The sequence below is a fragment of the Protopterus annectens genome, chromosome 3.part0, assembly GCF_019279795.1.
Source record: "Protopterus annectens isolate FY-2018-M chromosome 3.part0, PAN1.0, whole genome shotgun sequence".
Classification (NCBI taxonomy): domain Eukaryota; kingdom Metazoa; phylum Chordata; order Ceratodontiformes; family Protopteridae; genus Protopterus; species Protopterus annectens.
Window position 1 is genome coordinate 916,758,050 of NC_056731.1, and position 24,866 is coordinate 916,782,915.

The window sequence follows — 24,866 nt, forward strand, 5'->3', positions numbered from 1 at the left end:
TGGGAAGAAATAGCCAGGGAATTGTTATAGCTAGGCTTGTATAGGCCCTAGGGCCGATAGGTTATCAGTCGCCAGTCTTTTGCATACAGAAAAAAATCTTCCCCCAACCACTTCAGGAGGTAAGCAATTGGGCCCACTTTCAGGAGCATTGGTATGGCTGGCCAGAGAAACAGTCTCTGGATCCCTGATTCTGCAGGCCACCTCTACTTCGGGGTCAGCGGCTTCCATTAGAGCTCCCCTCCTCTGCCCTGAGAGGAGCCTCCACCATGTATGTCCTGGAAAGGCCCTTGGGACTTTTTGAACCACACCTTCCCACTCCTCTGACTCCTAGAATTGGATAGTTGGGGAGCGTAAAAATATATGTCCACAGCAGACAGGGTCTTCCCATCCTTCTCAAACCTGGCTACAGTTTCTAAGTTTGAGGCCAAACAAAGAATATCTGTCAAAGGGTGCATTGACAAAAGAAGACTTGAATGGCTCCGCAAACTCACACAGGGGCATCCAGGCATGTCGTCTGATAACCCCTGAACCAACTGACCTGGGTCATCCCTTCGAATGCATGTGAAATGAGCCTCATGAACGACTTAGAAATAGACTCCAGGGTAACTAACTGGAAGGCCACTTTTTCCTGGACCTTATCAGATACAGCTCTTGTTAGGGTGCCCGATAGTTCCTTGATCAGATCCCTCTGGAGCCTATTGAAGTATGCCAGAAACTTCAAGGATAAGGTCAATGATGCTTAAACCCGCTTTAAAAATCTGTCCATCTCTCTAGACTCTCAGGGGGATGAACAGAGGAACTTTCCTCAGCCAGTTTTGTTGGCTGCCACTACCATCATGGCATCTGCTGCTAACCCTTTAGCCCAGTGTTGGAGGTCCTCGGGAGCAGAAAGGATCTTATCCATTCTCCAGAGAATCAGTTCTATGGAGTCAGGAGATTTCCAAGCCCGCTGAACAATCAGTTTAATGAGATCGCCAGCGGAAGGGGTCAGCCAGGAAATAGATGGGCAAGAACCAAAGGTTTGCAAGTACAGACACCTTTGCAGGTTGGAAAGTGAGATAATCCAACAAAAATGTAGTAAATTAGTACGTGACTTAAAAGACTATGAGACTGGCGTTTTGTTCTTATGGCAACGTGAGCCGACACGTAGCAGGTCAAAGGTGAGAAATGAAAGCAACAGACAGCGAAGCGTTTCAGCATCTTCAACAGATAGGAACATTTCTAAAAATATAACTTTTGCCAGTTCTACATCTGCGACAACAAATAATGTTGAGGTTAACAATGGTGCCTCAGTTTCATCCAATACTGACTATTCGTTTCAGACGAACAAGTCAAGTAGAGGAAGGAATGGAAGGAATGGTAGGAAGGGAAGGAACCGCTTTAAACAATGAACTGGTATGTGGACTTGTTATAAAGACTTTAATGTGTGTTAATTTATCTGATTTGGAACTTACTTATGACATGGAAAATGTTTTATTCAGAGGCAGTAAATTTATACCAACTTTTTTTCCCTCTCTAGCAGATTTATATCTAGAACTTAAAGCTTTCATTAGAAAATTATTGTTGAAAGTTTATTTTAAAAGAGAGGATGGGTGTGCTTCTGGAAAGGTTGACACAAATGTTTCGGATTTAGATGAAAGTCTATTAAATTTATCTGTGCATGAGTATGAAGGAGCTGAATTTTGCGAATCAGATGAATCAACTGATGAAGTGGAAAACAATAATGTTTATCATACTGGATATGGGAAGCTAGTCATGCCACATTTAGTGAGCAGTAATAAGTTCACACCCAACATTTATGTACCTGCCATTTCGGTATTCTTTAAGGTTCTTTTCAAAGAAATTGTGACAGAATTCAATGTATTTAGTAAAGAAAGAAAATGTTACAATTTAAGTAAAAATGAATGGTTGGCTTTGAAGGCCCTAAAAGAATGCAAGACTAAGTTTATATTTAAATGTGCTGATAAAGGTGGTAATTGGGTTATCATAGATCGAATGGATTATTGTAATATGGTTTATAACATACTTAAAAATGGTGAAGAATATAAACAATTAGACAATGATCCTACTATGTCATTCAATGATGAACTATTATTTCTACTGGAGAGAGGTGAACGCCTTGGTTTTTTTGAACATAAAGATGTTTGTAGATTGTTCATAAAAAAACCTGCAATCCCTATTTTGTATGCCTTGTCTAAAGTACATAAAAATTTACATAAACCTCCAGGAAGGCCCATAGTTTCGGGGATAGGTTCAATTTTGAGCAATGTTAACATTTTTTTGGATTTTCATCTAAAGGCCCATTTACATAAAGTAGTAGCTCATATTTCTAACACCCAAGATCTTATTAATAGTATATCCCAAATTAAATGGTGTAATGATAATTATTGGGTTACTATAGATGTAAAATCACTGTATACTAATATTGATATCAGATGGGGGTTGGAGTCCATTATTGATATGTTGGGCCTAGAACTACCTTTTTAGTGGCATTATTAGAATTTTGTTTGACTCAATTATTTTTCATTCCAGAATAATTATTTTCTGCAGTTGAAAGGTACTGCAATGTGGGCGGCTTTTGTGCCCTCATATGCCATTATATATATGGGTTACTTTGAAAGGATGTTTATTTATCCTACCTCCTTTTTTTAGGAACAATGTTATACTATATAAGTGTTTCATTGATGATCTTATTTTCATTTGTAAGGGAGAAATAGATGATTTTTTTGAATTTTTTGATAATCTCCTTAATAATGAACATCATCTTGTCTTTTCTTATGAGCTGGACAGAAAACAGATCAACTTTCTGGATTTAACATTGTTTGACGATGGGGAAAATATAGGGTTTAGGCCCTTTAGGAAACCTACTTCTGTTAACATGTTTTTGCATGCGACTAGTATGCACCCAGGTCATTTATTGAAAGCATTACCTTATGGTGAATTTAAGAGAATTTATGACCACACAAGTAATAAAAGTGAAAAAATCAGTGAATTGAATAAAGTCATGCTGAGGTTAAGTGAAAGGGGTTATAATAAAACACATTTAGTAGCATGCAAAAATAAATTACTTGGGCAGAATGTTGATGTTAATCATATTTTCGCTGTTAATTCTGAATCAAGGTGTGATGTTTATACAACTCAGCAAATTCATGATGATGAGAAGCAGTTTTATGTAACTAGATACTCTGCTTTTTCTGATAAATTGGTTTCAATAGTCAGAAAATATTGGTACATTATTAGTGAGGATGAGACTATTGGTCATCTATTTCCTAAACATATCACATTCTCTTATAAGAGAGGTAAAAACCTTAAAGAATTGTTGAATAATAACTTTATTGAAAGGAATGATAATTCTCTTTCATTGTGTGGAACTTTTTCTTGTGGTTCTTGTAGTATTTGCCACAAGGTTAAGAATTTGATTGTCATCAATGGTATACCTTTTGTTGCTAAATATCATTTCAACTGCAGATCCACTGGGGTAGTTTATATATTGGGTTGCTCATGCAATAATACGTGGTACATAGGATAGACTAAACGTATGGTCAGGATTCGTATTTTGGAACATTTAAAAGACACTAGAAACAAGAATCTAAATAGCCCTGTCGCACAACACTTCCATGAAACACACAATAGTTCCTCTACCAGTTTAATATTTTGTGTATTGGGAAAGCCCTTTATTAATAGAGGGGATGACATTGTAGTTAAATTATTGGAGTTAGAAACTAGAATGATTTTTAAGTTTCATACTTTAAAACCTAATGGCATGAATCAGGAATTAAGCATTTAAGTATTTGTGACAACATTAATTATGAATATTTAAAAAAATATTTATTTATTTTTTTAGTAACTTATGGTCACTTTAAATTTTTGAAAGATGTTGTTTAATTAATTGATTATTTAATGCATTTATTGAATGATGTTAACTGAGTAAAGTGTGTGTATATAAACTTTATGTTCACACTCAATTAAATGTGATCCTTGAAGGCGAATTGCCGAGTTACCAGATCGCTGTTAATAAAGACTAAGTATACTGGTATAGTGCTGGCTTTTTGTGTTTTCTCCAACCTTGGAGACAGGGTCTTTGGACTTCCAGTTACCCCTCTGTTTAAGGATGTCAAGAATAGTCTTCTGGGGGGGAACCATCCCTGTCTTAGAAATCAGTGTCCTCTGTAATGGACTCTTCAGGGGAGTCCAGGTGTTTCCTCTTACATGTTTTTTTCCAAGAAGGCTTCTCAGTGGCAATATCTGATGTTGGCTCAGAGGAACGGCGGTCCTAAACCAGGATATCTTGCAACCTTGGAGCTCATTGTCCAGGTGTGGGGGTTGGCAGAAGCTCCTGGTAAGAAGGGATCAGTGGATGAAACTGCAATACAGCAGGAGCCACCTGAGAGCCTGCGTGGCCAATGCTCTCTCCATAGCCTGGAAAGCAGCCCCCCCCCCCCCCAAGGAGGGATGGAAGCCTGGAACTGAGAAAAACAAATTTGGAACCACGGTCACACCTTGTCCCGAGAGACCCACATCCAAAGCCGGAACCAAAAAAGGACCCCCAGCGTCTGGCGTCCTAAGAGGTAAGAACAACTCCTAATAAAATACAGGAGTTGACTCAAACCTCTCGGACTTGACAGAAGAGCCACAATCTCAGAAATCCATCAGTTCTGAAGGAACCGAGGAAGTCGGAGCAGAGTCCTGAACGAAAGGCAAGGGGGCTGTTGGTGCCGGAGCAATAGGACCCTAAGTGGTCGGAGTGGGGAGCTCTAAAGCCTCCGAGAAGGTCAGAGGAGGAAGAACTGGCGGGATCCTTGGGAGAAAATATCCCTGCTCCAGAAGGGAGAGAAGGTAGGGAAGTAGAAGAAAGACCCCTAACTGTGAGAGCTGGTCCATCAATCTCACCACATCAACTTCAGTGAGACTCCTGGAGGAGCAAACAGACAATCCAGAGGGAGATTCTGGTCTTTCTATAAAGGGACTGGGAAGTTGACCACAGAAGAGGTCAATGGAAGGGGAATACTTTGTCCTGGTTGTATAAAGAGGATCGATTTTTGGCACTGAAGGGGGGATATGACCTGCTGAGGTGCAGAAGGAGATGATGGCACTGATGTAGAAACTAAAGAAGCCAGTGCTGGAGCCGGTGCTGTTGATGAAGGCGCTGAGGTGACAGGTGCCGAAAAATGCATCCATTTAGAGAGCTTCCGCACATTAGGTTCATAAGTTGGTACTACGCTATCAGGCCTAGGGCCTATACAAGCCTAGCCATAACAATTCCCTGGCTATTTCTTCCCACACTATTTACTTCCCTGGACCCCTGTCTAGCAGGGAGACTGACGTGATCCCGAGGGTGAATTTCCTTTTTCCCATCCAATTGTCAAGGTTCCTTTTGAAGAGGGCCAAAGAGGCACTCTGCTTGACATGTATGGGCAATCTATTCCAGAGTCTGGGGAGTCTCTGGGTTAGGAACCTATCCCTCCAGCATGTTTTGTTTATTGTGATGACAAGGTTTAGATCCCTGGAGCGTGTGGCTCTGAGGGATTGGGATTTCTTTAAGTGTAGCATGTCCAACAGCTCTGGGTTTGACATGGCCTTGTATGTTAAGCAGAGATCGCCTCTGAGTAGACGATATGCAACAGAGTATAGCTGGAGTTTTTTAAGGCGGTCAGCTTAGGGCATCTGCTTTAGGCCTGTGATTCTTTTAGTGAGGTATTTCTGCAGCCTTTCCAGTTGTTGCAGATGTCTTGAGAGTTACATACCAAACGGGGCGTTGTATTCTATAATGGGTCTAATGAAGGATGAGTACAGTGGGACAATGACCTCCTTTTTTCTGGATGAAAAGCCCTTAGTAATGAAGTGTGCCACACAGAAGGATTTCCTGACTGTTGTGGCAATGTGGTTATCGAAGGTGAGACCACTGTCCACCCTGTGTCCCTAAGTCTCTTATCACACTTTCGGTGTTTAGTGTACTGCCACCTATATGGTAATTCACAGGTACATGTTTTTTCCCCAAAGGGGATAACTATACATTTCTTGACATTGAGCTTGAGCCCATGGCCCTGGCACCAAGCATCTGTTTCTGTAAGGCCCTTTTGTAGAGTATCCACATCATTTGGGGATTCAATAATGGCTCCCAGTTTGCAGTCATCTGCGAACTTTGTTATCCAGAGTCCCTTAGTGTTGGCCTGTACTTCAGAGACGTAGATGCCAAACAAGAGCGGTCCCAGGACTGAACCCTGAGGTACTCCACTTGTCTGGAGCTGGATTTTGAGTCTGCTACTTTTACACTGTGGGCTCTATCAGTAAGCCAGTTAGCAACCTATTGGGTGATGTAGGGATTAATGCCCAGCTTAGTAAGTTTGTCTATGATTCCAGAGTGGGGGATGGTGTCAAAGGCCTTGGCAAGGTCTAGATAGGCTGTGTGGACCACCTTACCCTTGTCCATGGCTCTGGAGATTGATCTGAAGAAGTCAATCAGGTTCAGGAGACAAGATCGACCCTTCACAAACCCAAACTGGGTGGGGTCCAGTGTTTGAAGGTTGCCAATGTCTTTGTTTATAAGTTCCATGAAAATATGCTCCATGGCCTTGCAGATGAGGCTTGTCAGACTGATGGGACGGTAGTTTCCAGGATCCAAGGTGGATCCCCCCTTGTGGAGTGGGATAACTGTAGCTCTGCGCCACTCAGTGGGCATGAAACCTGAGGTGAGGCTATGATTAAACATGACACTTAGGTGAGGTGCCAGTTCATATTGTAGTTCATGTAGTACACAGGCTGGGATGTCATCTGGTCCCATGGATGCTGTATTCCTAGCTTTGGAGAGTGCGTTTTTACCTGTGTGGCCATTATTACCGGAACTTGGCAATCTTCCGGTATTGAGATGGGCCATTTAGGTGGTGAGAGGGGGTGAAGTTGGCACTGAATCAATCTGCCAGGATACTGGCAATATCCTTGGGATCAGTATATTTAATGCCATTCTGTTTTAGCTCAGAGCAGATCTGAGCATTGCCATTTAGATTCTTGACAGTCATAGAATGCCTTGTGGTTGTCTTTGGAATCTTTGGCAATTTTATTTTCGTAACTAGCTTTGGAGGATTTTATGTGGGATCTCAGTTTCTTACTGAGGCTGGTAAGGAAGTTTTTTGCATCCTGGGATTTTCCTCTTTTCTGCAACAGTTTCTTCCTTTTGTTGTAAAGTTTGTTTATAGCAGGGGACCACCAGATTGGCTTCCTTTTTTTGGATGAGAGCATCTTGGTTCTATTTGGGATGGCACGATTCATGCATGAGTGGATGTGCTCGTACAGTGCCTTAGTGTAGCATTCCGCAGTTGAACTTTCAGTTCCCGTCTGTATGGGTGTCTTGAAGTTTGTCACTTCTGACTTGAGTAGCATGAAGTTGGCTTTGGAGAAGTACTGGGGGGTGGGGGTGGGATGTGGATGTGGATGTTAAGGGTGATTAGCTTATGGTCAGACCTGACTAACAAGGGGGTGACCATAGGTGTGGAGCATCGATTTCCCATGTTGGTAATGACCAGGTCTAGGATATTGGAGCCCCTGGTGGGACTATGGATTAGTTGATCCAGGGCATTGGAATTTATGAATTCCAGGAACCATTGGGCAAAGGTGTTGGTACAAGAGTAGTTACTAGAAACTAAACGCCTCGCAGGTACAGTATGCTCGGCCAAACCATTACTTCATAGAACACCAGAGGCCAGCATATACAGCATGTAAACGCTTTAATGACAAATATAAATAGATATTTATTTATTTAAGCATGAAATGCAACAAAGTGCACTAGTATCAAATCAAACCGGTTTCGGCTACCCAGCCTTCATCAGTGAAAAAGCACTGGAATGCTTTTTCACTGATGAAGGCTGGGTAGCCGAAACCGGTTTGATTTGATACTAGTGCACTTTGTTGCATCTCATGCTTAAATAAATAAATATCTATTTATATTTGTCATTAAAGTGTTTACATGCTGTATATGCTGGCCTCTGGTGTTACACGAGTAGTTTTCCCCGTTAATGGTAGGGTAGTTAAAATCACCCAGTATTAGGGTGTTTGGTTCTATCTTAATCTTTTCCAGTATGTTTAGACAGGTGTAGTGAGAATCTTGGCGTATGGTGGGGGATCTGTAGCAAGCTACAATTTGGATTGCAGTCGTACCTAGTGTTAGTTGCACCCGGAGAATTTCAGATGCATTGTGTTGTTCAACTAACCTGGTGGTGTGAATATCCTTGGTGAATATTGACACTCCTCCACCTTTAGTGTTTTGGTCCTGCTTTGGTGGCCGAAAAGTGTGGTAAGAGTTGTAGCCTGGTATTGCAGGGGTGCTCTCTGGAGCCTTGAACCAGGTCTCAGTTACTGCACAGATATCGATGTTCTCCATTTTTAAGAGTGCCGAGAGAGAGTGCATTTTGAGGTTTAGACTTCTAGCATTGAGTAGCATTACCTTCAGATTTTGCATGCTTGTACCAGTTACGGTGGTGGTTTTGTCCTTTGAACTTTGCCTAAAAAAGGCACTATAGGGGTGGCAAGAGCCTTAGCCAGTAACCTGAATCCCATGGGCAACAGGTGCAGACCATCTCTGGCAAAGCATCGTGGTCTGTCAATCATGTCGTCCCAGGCAGACATACTGGATCCCCTTTGAATGACACCAGAAGCTTAGCCAATTGTTGAAGTCAATCATTTTGTCCTTATATTGTGGTATCATTCTGGGTGAAGGCAGGATGCTTCTCAGGGCTAGGGTCATACCTGCCTGGGCCACATGATCCGAGAACTCTTCTATGTCTCTTTTCATGTAGTCCAGGGAGGTACGTCTCAAGTCATTCACTCCAACATGGACAATGACAGAGTCATATTTGTACTTGTTGTGGAGTGACTTGAGTGCATGCGTTATGTGGCGGATCCTGGCACCCGACAGGCAGCTGAATGTAATTTTTTTCCTTGTTCAACCTGGTGAGAGGGACATCAGTGTGCTGGATTATAGAGTCATCTATGACTAAAGTGTTAGGTACGTAACCTTCTCCTCTTGACTGTCTAGCACAATCTTGGGTGGAGAGAGCTTTGCTTCCATTTTGGCTATGTAAGTGCATCTCTCACAGGTTGTAGTGTTGGGTGGTAGGAGGAGAGGATTGTCTGTGTACATGAGGCAATTGCTGCACTGCTCCAGTATGCCCAGATTCACCAGGTGGACAGGAGAATTCACCGGAAGCTGACCCTTGGACATGCCTGGTTTGGTGCTTTTTTTTTTTTTTGTAAAGTACAGGAGCTGTTTTCCCTTACCTTAGCAAGGTACTTTGCAGTTATAGGCTGTTTAGTGCTTACTATTAATTTCTCCTTATTAACAATGAGAGTTGAGTGCTTGCATCAGTTTAAGGCTTCTTAGTGCTTTCCAGCAGGTATTAGAGAAAGTGCTAGTCACAGGGATGCTTAACATACCTCCCAACCGTACCGAATAACTCGTTTTTTACCAAGTTTTGGGGTCCAACTAATGGGGTGCCACGATTCCAGAGTGGCACCCCTTCATTTCCGATTTTTTGTCACTTTTTAAAAATTTTTTATTTATTTTTCACGGTTTGCGCTGACGTCATTATGTGTGAGATGGCATCAGCTCTGTTGGGGCTACCAGCTAGTCGGAATTGAGCTCAAGGGCTCACATCACGTATTTCCAGCTTGCTTTTTGAATGGATGTGTGCGCGGGAAGTCAGGATGCGAGCAACAGTGTTCATTACTTCATCTGGGAATTGGATCTGCGAGGGACAGTGTTTGTTACTTTGTCTGGGATCTGCTTGCCCAGAAAGAATTGAGCACAGCGAACGGTTCTCTTACGGATCTGCCTGCACAGAAAGATAGCATTCATTCCCGTTTGGGATCACGAACAGAAAGGATTGACGTAAGGTGTGTGTGTGTGTGTGTGTGTGTGTGTGTGTGTGTGTGTGTGTGTGTGTGTGTGTGTGTGTGTGTGTGTGTGTGTGTGTGTGTGTCATGTAATATGTGTGGGTCAGTTTTATGGTCACTGAGCACAAAGTGAGAGTTAATATAATAGCCATGCATTATGCACATTATGTGCTAACATGTTCAGTTCATGTTCTGTCAGCATTTTTCCACCGATTTTAATGCATGTGATATTTTTCAAACATCTCTGTCATTTTGTTTTGTGATGGATTGCATCATGCCAGATTTAATGAATACACAGCATCTCCACTTGCTATGTACTGATGCTACCCCACCAATTTTCCCACGTAACTATTACTAAAAACCAGCAAGAAGAATGCTTATCAAAATCAATGCCGAATGCAGAGAAGGCCTACAGAAGCTAGTATCAACATGCGTGTGCTGCACCCACTCAGGGAAATAAGAAGTTATGTACTCACCATAACGTTCCATCTGAGTAGGTAAACTTCATTTGTCAGCAACCTATGGGAATCGGATCCGAGCCGGCAGTTTTCAACAGCTTTAGATCTGAGCTCCAAGCTCCTCCCCCTACCCATAATCCCCTGCCAACCCTGACTGACCTCAGATCAAGTTTGCCCAAAAGCAGAACTGCTTGAAGACCATTACTCTCAAAGATAAAGTGGGTAACACCCATGGACCTGAGTATGAAAACATTCGTAAGTGAGGGGGCAGGAGGGAGGGACGGTTGCTGACAAATGAAGGTTCCTACTCAGATGGAACGTTATGGTGAGTACATAACTTCTTAATCTGAAGTAGTTAACATCATTTGTGCAGCAACCTATGGGACAGAGTCCCCAGCTACCTGAACCTTGGGCAGCCTTCATGGAAGGATGTTTCGGAGCACTGCAGAGCCAAAGGATGCTCTCCCTCTGGAGATAATGTCCAATTTATAGTGATTGATAAAGGTATGAGATGAGGCCCAAGTGGCTGCCGAACAAGTATCATCCAAAGAGACTCTAGCTCTAAAAGCCGCAAAGGGAGACATAGACCGAGTAGAGTGGGCATGGACTCCCTGAGGTGCGGGCCTGCCAGAACTTTCATATGCTAAAAGGATACACTGCGAAATCCATCTAGACAGTGTGACTTTAGACACAGATTTACCCAAGTTAAATTTGGCAAAGGAGACGAACAACTGGTCAGATTGCCTATGACCAGATGTCCTGTGGATGTAGAAGCGAAGTTGTCTATGCACATCCAGTGAGTGTAATTTGTATTCCCCTTTGTTTTGGTAATTAGGAAAAAAGACTGGTAGGTTGATGGACTGGTTAATATTCGATTCAGAGGCAATCTTGGGAAGAAAAGAGGGATTGGTCCTGAGGTAAACTCTATCCTTGTGAAAAGTCAAGTATGGGGGTTTTACACAGAGGGCTTGTAGTTCAGAGACCCTTCGAGCCGAGGTGATAGCGACAAGAAAGGCCATTTTCCATGACAAGAATTTAAGATCTACTGAAGCTGCAGGCTCAAACGGGGGAGCTGTCAAGGCCTGAAGCACCAGCGTTAAATCCCAAGGAGGGACTACATCCTTCACTGGAGGTCTGAGCAGAAAGGTGCCCTTCAAAAAGGTCTTACACAATTTCGTGGTGATCAAAGGGCCCAGTTCATTTCCCACGTGATAATGAGAGATAGCTGCTAGTCGAACCTCGACTGTGGAGCAGCTAGCCCCCTGATGAAACAGCCCTGACAGGAAGTCTAATACAGCGGGAAAATGAGCTGTGAAAGGATCCAAATTTCGACGTTCTGCCCAAATGGAGAAACATTTCCATTTGCTACTACAGATCTTTCTAGTAGAAGGCTTGTGCACTGCTACTAGAATAGTTTTAACTGGGGAATAGATACCGGGAGTCCTAGCTACAAGTGGAACTGGAGCAGCCAAGCTGTGAGCTTGAGATTGTTCAGATTCGGGACTGGGAGATCTAGGGGGTGGGATATTGGATCCGGACGGAGATCCAGAATCCAAGGAGGATTCACCAGATGAGACCAAAGGTAAGGAAACCAGGTTTGACGAGGCCAGAATGGGGCAATGAGGATTATCCTGCTCCCCAACCAGCTGGCTTTCTGTAGAAACTTCAGCATCAGAGGAAGAGGAGGGTAAGCATAAAGAAGACCGGGAAACCAAGCATGCACCAGAGCATCTCTCGGAGGTTCCCCGGAGGGGGAAATGAGAGCGAAGTAGTCGTAACATTTTGTGTTCGAGGGAGAAGCAAAGAGATCGCAACAGGGTTGACCCCATTCAGCGAAAATCCGATTCGCTATCTCGGGATTCAGAGACCACTCGTATGGTAACAGAATGGTGCGACTTAGTCTGTCCGCTAGGATGTTGGACCGCCCCGGAATGTGCGTTGCTATAAGAAAGTGGGTGGTGGAGATTGCCCATTCCCACACCCTCATGGCCTCTCGATAGAGTGGGTAAGACCTGGTTCCCCCGTTTGTTGATGTACCAGACAACAGACATATTGTCCGTCTGAATCGCAATCATTCCTATAGGAAGAAGGTTCTGACGTGCTTGCAACGCTAACAGCACTGCCCTCATCTCTAGGACAGTGATATGCAGAGAGGTCTCCATGAGGTCCTACGTGCCTTGGACTGTCCTGCCCGAACAATGCCCCCCCCCACCCGAGGCGGGAGGCGTCCATGGTCACCGTGGCTAGGGGAGAGGTCATAGAAAAGGGGCGTCCTTCCTGGAGGTTCGGAGATTGGAGCCACCATAAGAGGGTCCTCTTGCAAGCCCTGCTGAGGGGAATGGGATGGCTCAGAGGATATCGAAGAAAGGACCACTGGACCTGGAGGGTCCATTGTAAGACCCTCATGTTCAAACGCGCCATTGGCAATAGGTTGATTGCCGCCGCCATTGAGCCTAGAGCCCTCAGGACCAATTCCGCCGGAGGAGCTGGAGATTGTAGAATGCCCAGCACATGTAGCCTCAGGGTTCGTAGCCGGTCTGTGATCAAGAAAGCTAGGAGCTTGTTTGTGTCTAATCTGGCTCCTATGAAGTCTATGGTCTGAGTTGGGGTAAGAGACGACTTCTCTATGTTGATAGTGATCCCCAGCCGGGGAGCTAGACGAAGAAAGTAGTTTCTGGCTGCGCAGAGTAGATGCCTTGTCGGGGCGGTCAGGAGCCAGTTGTCCAGTTATGGGTAGATCTGAATTCCCTGGAGCCTCAGGTGGGTCGCTATCACCGCTAACACTTTGGTGAACACCCTGGGGGCTGTGGTGAGACCAAAGGGGAGGACCCTGAATTGGAAATGACTGGCTCCTAGGCGGAAGCGGAGGAACCTTCTGGATCGCCTGTCCATCAGAATGTGGTAGTACGCATCCTTGAGGTCTATAGAGCACATCCAGTCGTTCTCCCGCAAAAGGGGAAAATGGATTGAAGGGTGACTATGCGGAACTTCTCTTTGGTTACTGACAGGTTCAGGGGGGAGAGGTCGAGGATAGGTCTTAAGTCCCTCGTCTTTTTTGGCATCAAGAAGAACCTGGAGTAAAACCCCGACCCGCACTGGTCTGGGGGGATGTGTTGGATGGCTCTTTTTTCCAGCAATTGTTGGATTTCTGTTGCTGCGGCCTCCCTCTGATCGGGTGGGACATCGGGAAGGTATCTGGGGCTGCGTGGGAGAAAAGGGAATCTGATATCCTCTGGATATAATGTGAAGCACCCAGCGGTCTGTCGTGATGGACTCCCAAGCTGCTAGTGCTTCGAGAAATGCCCCCAGACTGCCTCCAGAGTGGAGCAGTCTGGCAACCCCTCAGGGGTGTTGCGTGGGTTGGTCCGAGAAGGGTTCTCTGGATCCACAGTTCCACGGGCCCCCTCTACCTCTAGGGTGGCGTCCACCCTGCCCTCCTCTGCCACGGAAGGGCTGGGAGTCCGGAGCGGGACGGGACTGTTGCGACCTTCAGAACCACATCTTCTTCTGTCCCTTTTGGTTCTTGGAAAAGGACCTCCGGGGAGCAGAGAAGCGGACTCCGACGGCAGACGTCTTCCCGTCCTTCTCGCTCTGGACCAAGGTATTGTGAACAGTTTTGCCAAAAAGGGCAGAACCATCTAAAGGGGCATTAGCGAAAGATGCCTTGAAGGGTTCCACGAAATCACAGTGCAGGAGCCAGGCCTGATGCCTCATGACAAGACCCGCTCCGCTGGCTCTAGCGGCTCCTTCCGTGGCATGGGACAGTAGCCACAAAGAGGTGTTTGATATGGATTGGAGAGTGGCCATCCGGGTGGAGTGCAATTGCTTGTCCTCCACCGACATGGACTCGGGGGGTGACGCAGCGTACTCTTTGATAATGTCCCGCTGCAGTCGAAGCACATGTGCGATGTAGTCCATCGACCTCACAGAGAAGGTAGCCGAACTAAAGACCCGCTTCCCTAAATGGTCCATCGACTGAGACTCCTTGCTTGAGGGATGAACCGAAGGACTCTCCTGAGCTAGTTCCCTCTTGGTGGCCGCCGCCACCAACATGGCATCTACAGGGGGACCCTTACTCCAGTGGGACTTGTCAGAGGGTGGGCTGAGAATTTTGTCCGGGCGCTTGGGGACTGGCTCCACAGTGTCTGGCTCCTTCCACGCCCTGGTAGTAATCAAATCTACCAAGGGGTCGGCCGGAGGGGACACCCAAGAGGTAGACGGGCCTGCTTCAAACGCCTCCAGGAACACGGATTCATCCGAGGTAGGCTTTGGGGCAGACCACCCCCCCCCCTTATCCTGAGCATCTCCATGATGTCACCAAATGAGACATCTTTGGGGGGTGATCTTGGGGAGCCTTCCTCCTCCTCCAAATCAGTGTCCTCAGTCAAGGACTCGGGGGAGTCCAGGTGCCTCCTTTTGTACCTTCGCTTGTGAGGAACCTCCTCGGGGGGGCTGTCCGAGGAGGTCTCACCAGCCATGTCTTGTTCCAAAGGAATGACCTGGGACATCAGAGCAGGCTGTCCCTGGGGCTGGGTGATGGATGTCGGGCCCAACAGAGGAGGAGTGCAGGGTGGAGCCGTGGCAAGGGCTGGGGGCCTGGAATCTCTCGAAAAGGCCCGATCCACCACGTCGAATGCTGAGGGAGAGCTGCTCTCTCTGGGATCTGAAAGCAGACCCTCACTTGGATCCGACAGACAGATCGGGGCCGGCGCCAACACACCCCCCGCTCCAAGGCTGCCCGGCTCCGAAGACTCCAAGCCCGGGAAGCGGGACGGAGAAGGAGCTATTGGGGCAAAAAAAGGGGTTGAGCTCCCCCCTGGAAGGGGGGGGGAGAGCACTCCCATCTGCAGTTGGGCCTGGAGGAATCTTCTCATCATCCGGTCCAAATCTGCATCCATGAGACTTCGGGTTGATCTCAATGAGGCCACCGAGGCGGGATGGGTGTGTCGCCTTGATGACCTCAAAGGAGATCGGGTCTCCTCCTCCTCAGGACCCGGTGAAAAGCAAGGGGACCTGATCCGAGAAGGAGACGACCCAGAAGTCCTGGAGGGAGAAGACCGCTTAGCTGGGGGAGGGGCCGAAGTGGAGTCCTCGGCCCGCCGCTTGTGGTGTTTCTCCCTCCTTTTCTCTTTCCTGGCCTCCCTCTCCTCCGGGCCTAAGGCAGGAGGTTGAGTCCCGGCCGGGGGGAGGGAGGCAGGAGTGGCAGCCGCAGCGGGAGCCACGGGAGGACCGGAGGTAGAAGCCGAATCCGGGGGCAGAAGACCCACCAGAATCAGCTTAGACCTCCGGTCCTTGAGTGCCCTGGGGTTGAACGCCGCACAGATGTAACAACCAGAAGACAGGTGCTCAACCCCAAGGCACAACACACGAGTGTGGCCATCCGCCGGGGACAGCTTATGGCCACACTCGGTGCACTTAGAAAAAATTGGCTTTGGGGCTTCAGACATTTTCACTACAAGTGAAAACCACACACGTTAGGCCCCAAACACACACACACAACCCTAATGGAACCACGAAGGAAGGGGGAGGTAAATGACAAAAAATATAAAGTTAAACTAAAGAGGGTTTTATAGAAAAAGGGACCTGGAAACACTCACAACCAAAATCTGAAGAAAAGAGAAGAAAAGGTAATTTTTTTTCTCACAAAAAAGTCTCTAACGCCTGGAACTCTAGATCAAGCTGCTGTTGGTTAACCGTGGCAAACTAGATCTGAGGTCAGTCAGGGCTGGCAGGGGATTATGGGTAGGGGGAGGAGCTTGGAGCTCGGATCTAAAGCTGTTGAAAACTGCCGGCTTGGATCAGAGGTCAGATCCGATTCCCATAGGTTGCTGCACAAATGAAGTTAACTACTTCAGATCAATGCTTTCATAAACATGCACGTGTATTCTTCCATTACATAAACACAATTATTTATGTATATGGTGCGTACAAGGCAGCCATTACACTTTGTGTGTTTAGAAAAAAAAATGTTTTCCATCCGGTAATGAAACAATTACGGAAGTTATGACATGCTGTCAAAAAATGGCTATATTGTTAAGGTTGGTAATAGTTAGCGCAATCAAATCCAGCTTAGTGACAGAAGTTGTGTTTCTTGTCTTTCACTTATTGCATCTTCTGAGACATGTAGCACAAACAAAGAATAGGCAATAACTGCAAACATAACTTCATGGGGTGGGAATGATGAAGATGAAAAACATTAGACGTTTTCAGTAGTTTCACACAAAACAATCGTGTTTTATACTGCTTCATGAACATATAAAGACTTCATAAAATTAGTACAATGGAATTGCCAAAAGTATTATTTCCTTTTAGGCTAGAAGATCATTCCAGGGATTTAGAAAGCACCTGAAATCGGATGGTAACAGCCACAGTAGCCAAATGCATTGTGTTTGCAGAGCCATATCCCCTCATTCACTCTTACAAACATATCCACACATTTACAGATATACCCCCTTATCTTTCTCTTAGTCACACAATGACCCTGATGTATCTTTTTTTTCACAGTCCTGTAAACCATGCCAGACATAATAGCTTAATGTTTCTTACAGTGTAAAATATTAATGCAGACAGTTAATACTATGCCTTGAGAAGTTGTTTAATGTGTCATTAGTGCAATGTTCAAACCCCCCCACCTCACCCTTTAACTCTAACTTTTTTCTGAGAGTTAAGGTTACATATTAAAGGTGTTTCTGGTATGGTGTAAAAGACTAGCACTCTGCAAAGGAGCATATAATACATAATTCCATTGGTGCCCCAATTTAATACACCTGGTGGCTAGAGGTACTCAGGCTCAAGCCCTGTACCTTGGGTCCAGGATAAAAAGAGCTTAAAGTCCCTAGCCAGCACCACTTGTGAATTTGTCTCATTTTTTATCTGTTTCTCAAAGTCTGTGGTTTTCAGGATTTTTGTGGCAATCACTGAAGGATTGAATTCACTAATGACAGGCATTTGAATTTCACACCATGTTCTTCAGAAAATAGATGGTAACACAAACATTTTATTCGAGCAATTTTCTAAGTTTATAAGATAAATTTGTCCTATTTTGATGCTGTATTCCCCCCGTTATTGGCTTTGTACAAGTTTTTTGTGCTAAAAGGTTGAGAGCCATGATGAGAAGTGAGAAATGAATTCTGTACTCCCCCATTATTGGCTTTGTCCAGTTTTTTTGTGCTAAGAGGTTGAGAGCTATGGTGACAACTCTGAGATCTGAATTCTGTATTCCCTCATTATTGGCTTTGTCCAGGTTTTTTGTGCTAAGAGGTTGAGAGAACTATGGTGACAAGTGAGAGCTGAATACACTTAATGATAGCCAATTAACCATTTAAGTTTCCTATATTTCAGAAAACTGCTGATTTGGCATAGTGGTATGTTTTTCAGACTGTAGTGGACAGGGTCCTGGGATCAAGACTTGGAAGTGAAATGCATCATGGTAACATAAAATCTGAAGTAGTTAACTTCATTTGTGCATCAACCTATGGGTCTTCGGATCCATATCGGATCCGAGCCGGCAGTTTCCAACAGCTGAGATCCGAGCTCCAAGCTCCTCCCCCTACCCATAATCCCCTGCCATCCCTACCAGACCTCAGATCTAGTTTGCTGCAGTTGAAGCCAGCAGCTTGATCTTTGAGTTCCAGGCGTTGGGCAAGAATTTGTGAAGACAATTTTTTTTTCTTATCTTTCCTGTCAAAAAAGTGTTGTGTGTGTGTTTAGCTTCCCCTTGTAATTTTCTTTGCTACAAATTTTAATTTTAGCTTATCCCCCCCCACCCCTGTGAGAGCGTTAGGGCGTGCGTCTGTGTGTGCTTGGGGCCTAGTGTGTGTGTCTTTCCTAGTATAATGTCTGAGGCCCCAAAGACATTCTTTGCTAAATGTACCGAGTGTGGCCATAAGCTATCCCCAGCGGATGGCCACACTCGGTGCGTTTTGTGCCTTGGGGCTGAACACCACTCCTCTGGTTGCACTATTTGTGCGGCATTCAACCCCAGGACACTTAAGGACCGGAGGTCGAAGTTGATTCTGGCGGGACTTCTGCCCCTGGACTCGGCTCCGACCTCCAGTCCCCCCGTGGTGCCTGCCGCAGCTGCGGCAGTACAAACGACTGCTTCCCTTCCCCTGGCCGGGACTCAACCTCCCACCTCGGGCCAGTAGGATAGGGAAACCCGAAAAGAGAAGCACACGGAGAAGCACCACAAGCAGCGGGCCGAGGCATCTACATCAGCCCCGCCAGCTAAGCGTGCTTCTCCCTCCAAGACTTCCGAGCCTTCTCCTTCCCGGCCCCGGTCACCTTGCTTCTCACCGGGACCAGAGGAGGAGGAGGCCCGGTCTCCCTCGAGGTCATCGAGGCGGCACTCCCGTCCCACCTTGGTGGCCTCCTCCAGGTCCACCAAAAGCTTAACGGATGCAGATTTGGACCAGATGATGAGAAGATTCCTCCATGCCCAAATGCAGATGGGAGTGCTCCTCCCCCCCCTCCGGGGGGGGGGGGGCTCAACCCCCTTTTTCGCCCAGATAGCTCCTTCTCCAACCCGCTTCCTGGGTTTGGAGTCCTTGGAGCCGAGTAGCGTTGGAGCCGGGGGGGTGTCGGCGCCGATAGTATCAGGTACTTCGGCGCCGACAGCGCCCTCGAGTCTGTCGGGTCCCTTTTCAGCGGATCCGAGCTCTCAGAGCCGAGAGCGGAGCTTCGAATCAGAGGGTGTCAGTGTGCCTTCGGCTCCATCCAGGTCGGAGCATACTGGCCCATCGGATCCGATGGCATCGGCGCCGGCCCCAATCCGCTCGTCGGAACCGAGGGAGGGTTTGCTGTCGGATCCCAGAGAGAGCAGCTCTCCTTCGGCTTTTGATATGGTGGAGAGAGCTCTATTGAGGGATTCCAGGTCCCGGGCCACAGCTACGGCTCCACCCCGCACTCCCTCTCAGTTGGCTCTGACTTCTACCGCCCGGCCCCAGGGACGGCCTGCTCTAACGTCCCAAGTAGATCCCTTGTTGGGACATGATGAGCCTGGTGAGGCGTCCTCAGACAGCCCCCCGAGGAGGTCCCTCACAAGCACAAGTGCAAAAGGAGGCACTTGGACACCCCTGAGTCCTTGACAGAGGACACAGATTTGGAGGAAGGGGAAGGCTCCCCAAGATCATCCCCTGAAGATGTCTCCTTTGGAGACATCATGGAGATGCTCAGAATAAGGGGAGGGTGGTCCGCCCCAAAGCCAACCTCAGACGAGTGTGTTCCTGGAGGCGTCTGAAGCGGGCCCGTCTACCTCTTGGGTGTCCCCTCCAGCCGACCCTCTGGTAGACCTGATCACTACCAGGGCGGGGAAGGAGCCGCACACTGTGGAGCCCGTCCCGAAGAGACCTGATAGGATACTTAGCCCCCCCTCCGACAGAGGGCATTGGAGTAAGGGATCCCCAGTAGATGCCATGTTGGTGGCGGCAGCCACCAAGAGGGAACTGGCCCAAGAAAGTCCCTCAGTCCATCCTCCTAGCAACGAGTCTCTGGCGATGGACCGCCTTGGGAAGCGAGTCTTCAGTTCAGCTACCTTATTAAAGAGTACGTTGGGTCGCCCCTGGAGTCCATGCCGGCGGAGGACAAGCAGCTGTACTCTTTCCGAATGGCCACTCTTAGGTCTATTTCTAATACCTCTATGCGGCTACTATCCCATGCTACAAAAGGAGCCGCTAGAGCTAGTGGAGCGGGCGTCGTCATGAGGCGACAGGCGTGGCTCCGCCACTGTCATTTCGTGGAACCCATTAAGGCGCCGTTCGCTAATGCCCCATTCGATGGTTCTGCCCTCTTTGGCAAAACCGTACGCGAAACATTACTCCAGAGCGAGAAGGATGGGAAGACGTTGTCTGCCGGAGTCCACTTCTCTGCTCCCCAGAGGTCTTTCTCCAAGAACCAAAAGGGACAGAAGAAGATGTGGTTCCGGAATGTCGCAACAGTCCCATGACGCTCCGGACACCCAGTCTTTCCGAGGCAGAGGAGGACAGGGTGGACTCCGCCCTAGGGGCAGAGGTGGTCCGAGGAGTTTTGGGTCCAGAGAATCATTCTCTGATTGGCCCACGCAGCAACTCTGAGGGGTTACCCGACTGCTCCACTCTGGAGGCTGTCGGGGGGCATTTTTCGAGGCACTTGGCAGCTTGGGAGTCCATCACGACAGATCGCTGGGTGCTTCTTATCATATCCAGTGGCTACCAAATCCCATTTCTTCATTCCCCTCGCAATCCCAGATTCCTCCCCGATGTCCCCCCCGATCAGAGGGAGGCCGCGGCTGTGGAAATCCAGCAGCTGCTAGTAAAGAGAGCCATTCAGCACGTCCCCCAGACCAGTTCAGATCGGGCTTTTATTCCAGGTTCTTCTTGGTGCCAAAAAAGATGGGGGACTCAAGGCAATCCTCGATCTATCCCTCTTGAACCTGTCAGTAACCAAAGAAAAGTTCCGGATGGTCACACTTCAATCCATTCTTCCCCTCTTGCAGGAGAATGACTGGATGTGTTCTATAGACCTCAAGGATGCGTACTACCACATCTTGATGGACAGACGCTCCAGGAGGTTCCTTCGCTTCCGGCTAGGAGCCAGTCATTACCAATTCAGGGTCCTCCCCTTTGGTCTCACCACAGCCCCCAGCGTGTTTACCAAGGTTCTTTCAGTGATAGCGGCCCACCTGAGACTCCAGGGAATTCAGGTCTTCCCCTACCTGGATGACTGGCTCCTGACCACCCCCACAAGGCATCTACTCTGCGCGGCCAGGGACTCTTTCCTCCGTCTAGCTCCCCAGCTGGGGATCACAGTCAATGTAGAGAAATCTTCCCTCCTGCCGACCCAAGTCACAGACTTCATCGGGGCCAGATTGGATACATGCAGACTCCTAGCCTTCTTGACTTCGGACCGGCTTCGAACCCTGAGACTCCATGTGCGGGCCATTCTTCAGTCCCCATCTCCTTCAGCAGCTTTGGTCCTGAGGGCCCTAGGATTGATGGCAGCTGCCATCAACCTGCTGCCAATGGCACATCTGAACATGAGGGTCCTGCAGTGGACCCTCCAAGTCCAATGGTCCTTCCTGCATTACCCTCTAAACCATCCCATTCACCTCAGCAGGGTTTGCAGGAAGGCCCTCCTGTGGTGGCTCCAGTCCCCGGACCTCCTCAAAGGTCGGCCCTTTGCTATGCCCCATCCCCTAACCACGGTGACCACGGACGCCTCTCGCCTTGGGTGGGGGGGCATTGTCTAGGCAGGACAGTCCAAGGCACGTGGGACCACACGGAGACCTTGCTGCATATCAATGTCCTAGAGATGAGGGCAGTGCTGTTGGCATTACAAGCACTCCAGAGCCTTCTTCCCGTGGGGACTATTGCGGTCCAGACGGACATGTCGGTAGTCTGGTATATCAACAAACAAGGGGGAACCAGGTCCTATCCACTTTGCCGAGAGGCCATGAGAGTGTGGGAATAGGCGATCTCCACCAACCGCTTTCTCATAGCGACGCACATTTCGGGACGGTCCTACAGCCTAGCGGACAGAGTTGCACGATTCTCTTGCCGTACGAGTGGTCTCTGAATCATGAAGTAACGAAACAAACATTCTCCAAATGGGGTTAACCTTGTTGCGATCTTTTCGCTTCTCCCTCAAACACAAAGTGCAACGTCTACTTCGCTCTAATTCCCCACCCGGGGAATCCCCCAGAGATGCTCTGGCACATGCTTGGCCGCCCTGTCTCCTTTATGCTCATCCTCCTCTTCCTCTAATGCTGAAATTCTTACAGAAAGCAAGTCGGCTGGGGAACAGAATAATCCTCATTGCCCCATTCTGGCCTCATCAGGCTTGGTTCCCTCATCTATGGTCTCATCTAGTGAATCCTCCCTGGATTCTGGATCCCATCCTGGATCTGATCTCGCACCAGTTAGACCTTCCGATCCTGAATCTGGACAATCTGAAGCTTACGGCTTGGTTGCTCCAGTTCCACTCCTAGCTAGGACTCCCAGTATCTCTTCTCCGATCAAAGCTATCTTAGTGGCGGCCCACAAGCTGTCTGCTAGAAGACTTTATGATAGCAAATGGAAACGTTTTTCTGTTTGGGCGGAGCAACAAAACTTAAGACCCCTTTACGGCTCCGTTGCCCGCGGTCTTAGACTTTTTGTCAGGACTTTTTGACCAAGGAGCCAGCTCTTCCACGGTCAGAGTTCAGCTGGCAGCAATTTCACAGTATCACATGGGGAGTGACCTGGGCCCTTTGATCTCAACCAGATTGTGTAAGGCCTTTTTGAAGGGTACCTTCCTACTAAGACCCCCGGTGAAGGAAGTAGTCCCTCCTTGGGATTTAGCGCTTGTGCTCCAGGCTTTGACAGCTCCTCCCTTTGAGCCTACAGCTTCGGTGAATCTTAAACTATTATCCTGGAAAACAGCCTTTCTCGTCGCTATCACTTCGGCCAAAAGGTTTCTGAACTACATGCCCTTTCCGCTAAGCCTCCATATTTGACTTTTCACAAAGACAGCGTATCCCTCAGGACCAATCCCTCCTGTCTTCCTAAGATTGCTTCCAAATCAAATATCAATCAAACTATTAACTTACCTGTCTTATTTCCCAATTACCAAAACAAAGGCGAATATAAATTGCACTCGTTGGATGTTCATAGACAACTACGTTTCTACTTACACAGAACAGCTGGTCATAGGCAAACAGACCAGCTGTTTATTTCCTTTGCTAAAACTAATTTTGGAAAATCAGTTTCTAAAGTCACACTGTCCAGATGGATTTCACAGTGTATTCTACTAGCATATGAAAGTTCTGGCCAGCCCGCACCCCAAGTAGTCCACGCCCATTCTACTATGTCAATTTCCACCTCTTCTGCCTTTCATTCTAGTCTCATTGGATGAAATTTGTTTGGCAGCCACTTGGGCTTCATCTCATACTTTTATAAATCATTATAAGTTGGACCTGGTCTCCAGAGGGAGAGCATCCTTTGGCTCTGCAGTGCTCCGGAACATCCTTCCATGAGGACCTCCCAAAGTTTAGGTAGCTGGGGACTCTGTCCCACAGGTTGATGCACAAATGAAGTTAACTACTTCACATTAAGAAGTTATGTACTCACCATAACGTTCCATCTGAGTAGGTAAACTTCATTTGGCAGCAACCGTCCCCCCTCCTTCCCCCTGACCGTCGGATGTTTATATTACTCTTATTGTCATCTGATTGTATCGAGGTCAGACCATAGACTGGCTATTTGGTGCAGGTCTTGCATTAGGCAAACTCGATCTGAGGTCAGGTAGGGATGGCAGGGGATTATGGGTAGGGGAGGAGCTTGGAGCTCGGCTCTCAGCTGTTGGAAACTGCCAGCTCGGATCTGATATGGATCCGAAGACCCATAGGTTGCTGTCAAATGAAGTTTACCTACTCAGATGGAACGTTATGGTGAGTACATAACTTCTTATTTTATTATAGCAACTTTCCAAAATGTTTGTCGCCCCCACCCAAAAAAAATGAAATTGAAAATAAGTGCAAGAAGCTGTGCAACATGCCTATGGCTTACACTACTGTCATCCGTTTTATATATAGATATACATATACATATATATTGTGTGGGTGTGGAAGTAGACTTTTATGATGGAAATGTTTTGAATTGGACAGTTTTATCATTATTGGTTCATGCATTTCGTTTCATTGCCTACTGGAGAAATGTTCAAACAATACATTTAAAATGCGCTCTGTCTAACAAGTGTGCTGTACAAGGAATATAATTTAATAAAGTCAGGAAGATGTATCAAAAAACATATATATATTTCTTGTTTTGTGTGCAAGTGGCCAATGATTTGAAAACAGTCCAAGGTAATCTTTATCCACCACTGGCCATGCATTTTCTTTGGATGTGGTGTGGGTTTCAATGCTGTTTCAATTAATGTGAATTTCAGGGGCAGATGCCAATATTGTTTTCATTGTGAGACAGTAGTGCTTTGTTTAGCAGATTTCTATTAGTGTTTGTGAATTGTGCTATAAAATGTAAAAATAAAATCCAAATACTCATTGTAGAAGTAAAGCAGTATGCACACTAGTGTTTATGGTAAATGGGGCAAAATAGACAGGTAATGGGACACTGGAATGGCTGCAGGGCCTCTGGTGCCATATTTTGGTTATCTGTTCTTCAGTTTGCATTTGAAAGTTGGTACATCACAATTCCAGTGGAGTGGGCGTGGTTACATAATTATGTATGCAAATGTGATGTTAATCAGTGCACAGATTTGTACCTATTTTTCATGGGCCTTGTCCAGATTTTTGATGTTTCCAGGTTGAGAGGTATGATGCTTAAAGGTAAGATGAAAAAAAAATGCACACTGCAGTGTGCACTAGAGAAGTTAGATGTGAAAGTAGATAATTTAAGTTTTACCTGTTTAAAAAGTTAGGGTTTAGTGGAGAGTTACTATTTTTAAAACAGCAAGATGGGTTGAAAGGGGTGGTCACTTTTGTATTCTGGTACTATGGAATACAGTAGGATGGCCAATAAATTTAAATAGTTGAAGGGGAGGGGTTTTTGATTT

At 46.8% G+C, this 24,866-nt stretch overlaps 1 protein-coding gene across 2 annotated transcripts in view; it reads right to left on the reverse strand.

Annotated features, from left to right (window-relative positions):
- The window catches only part of USP14 (ubiquitin specific peptidase 14), a 1,988,776-nt gene that overhangs the window by 128,161 nt on the left and 1,835,749 nt on the right, over nucleotides 1–24,866 (reverse strand). The gene's annotated exons all lie outside the window — the stretch shown is intronic.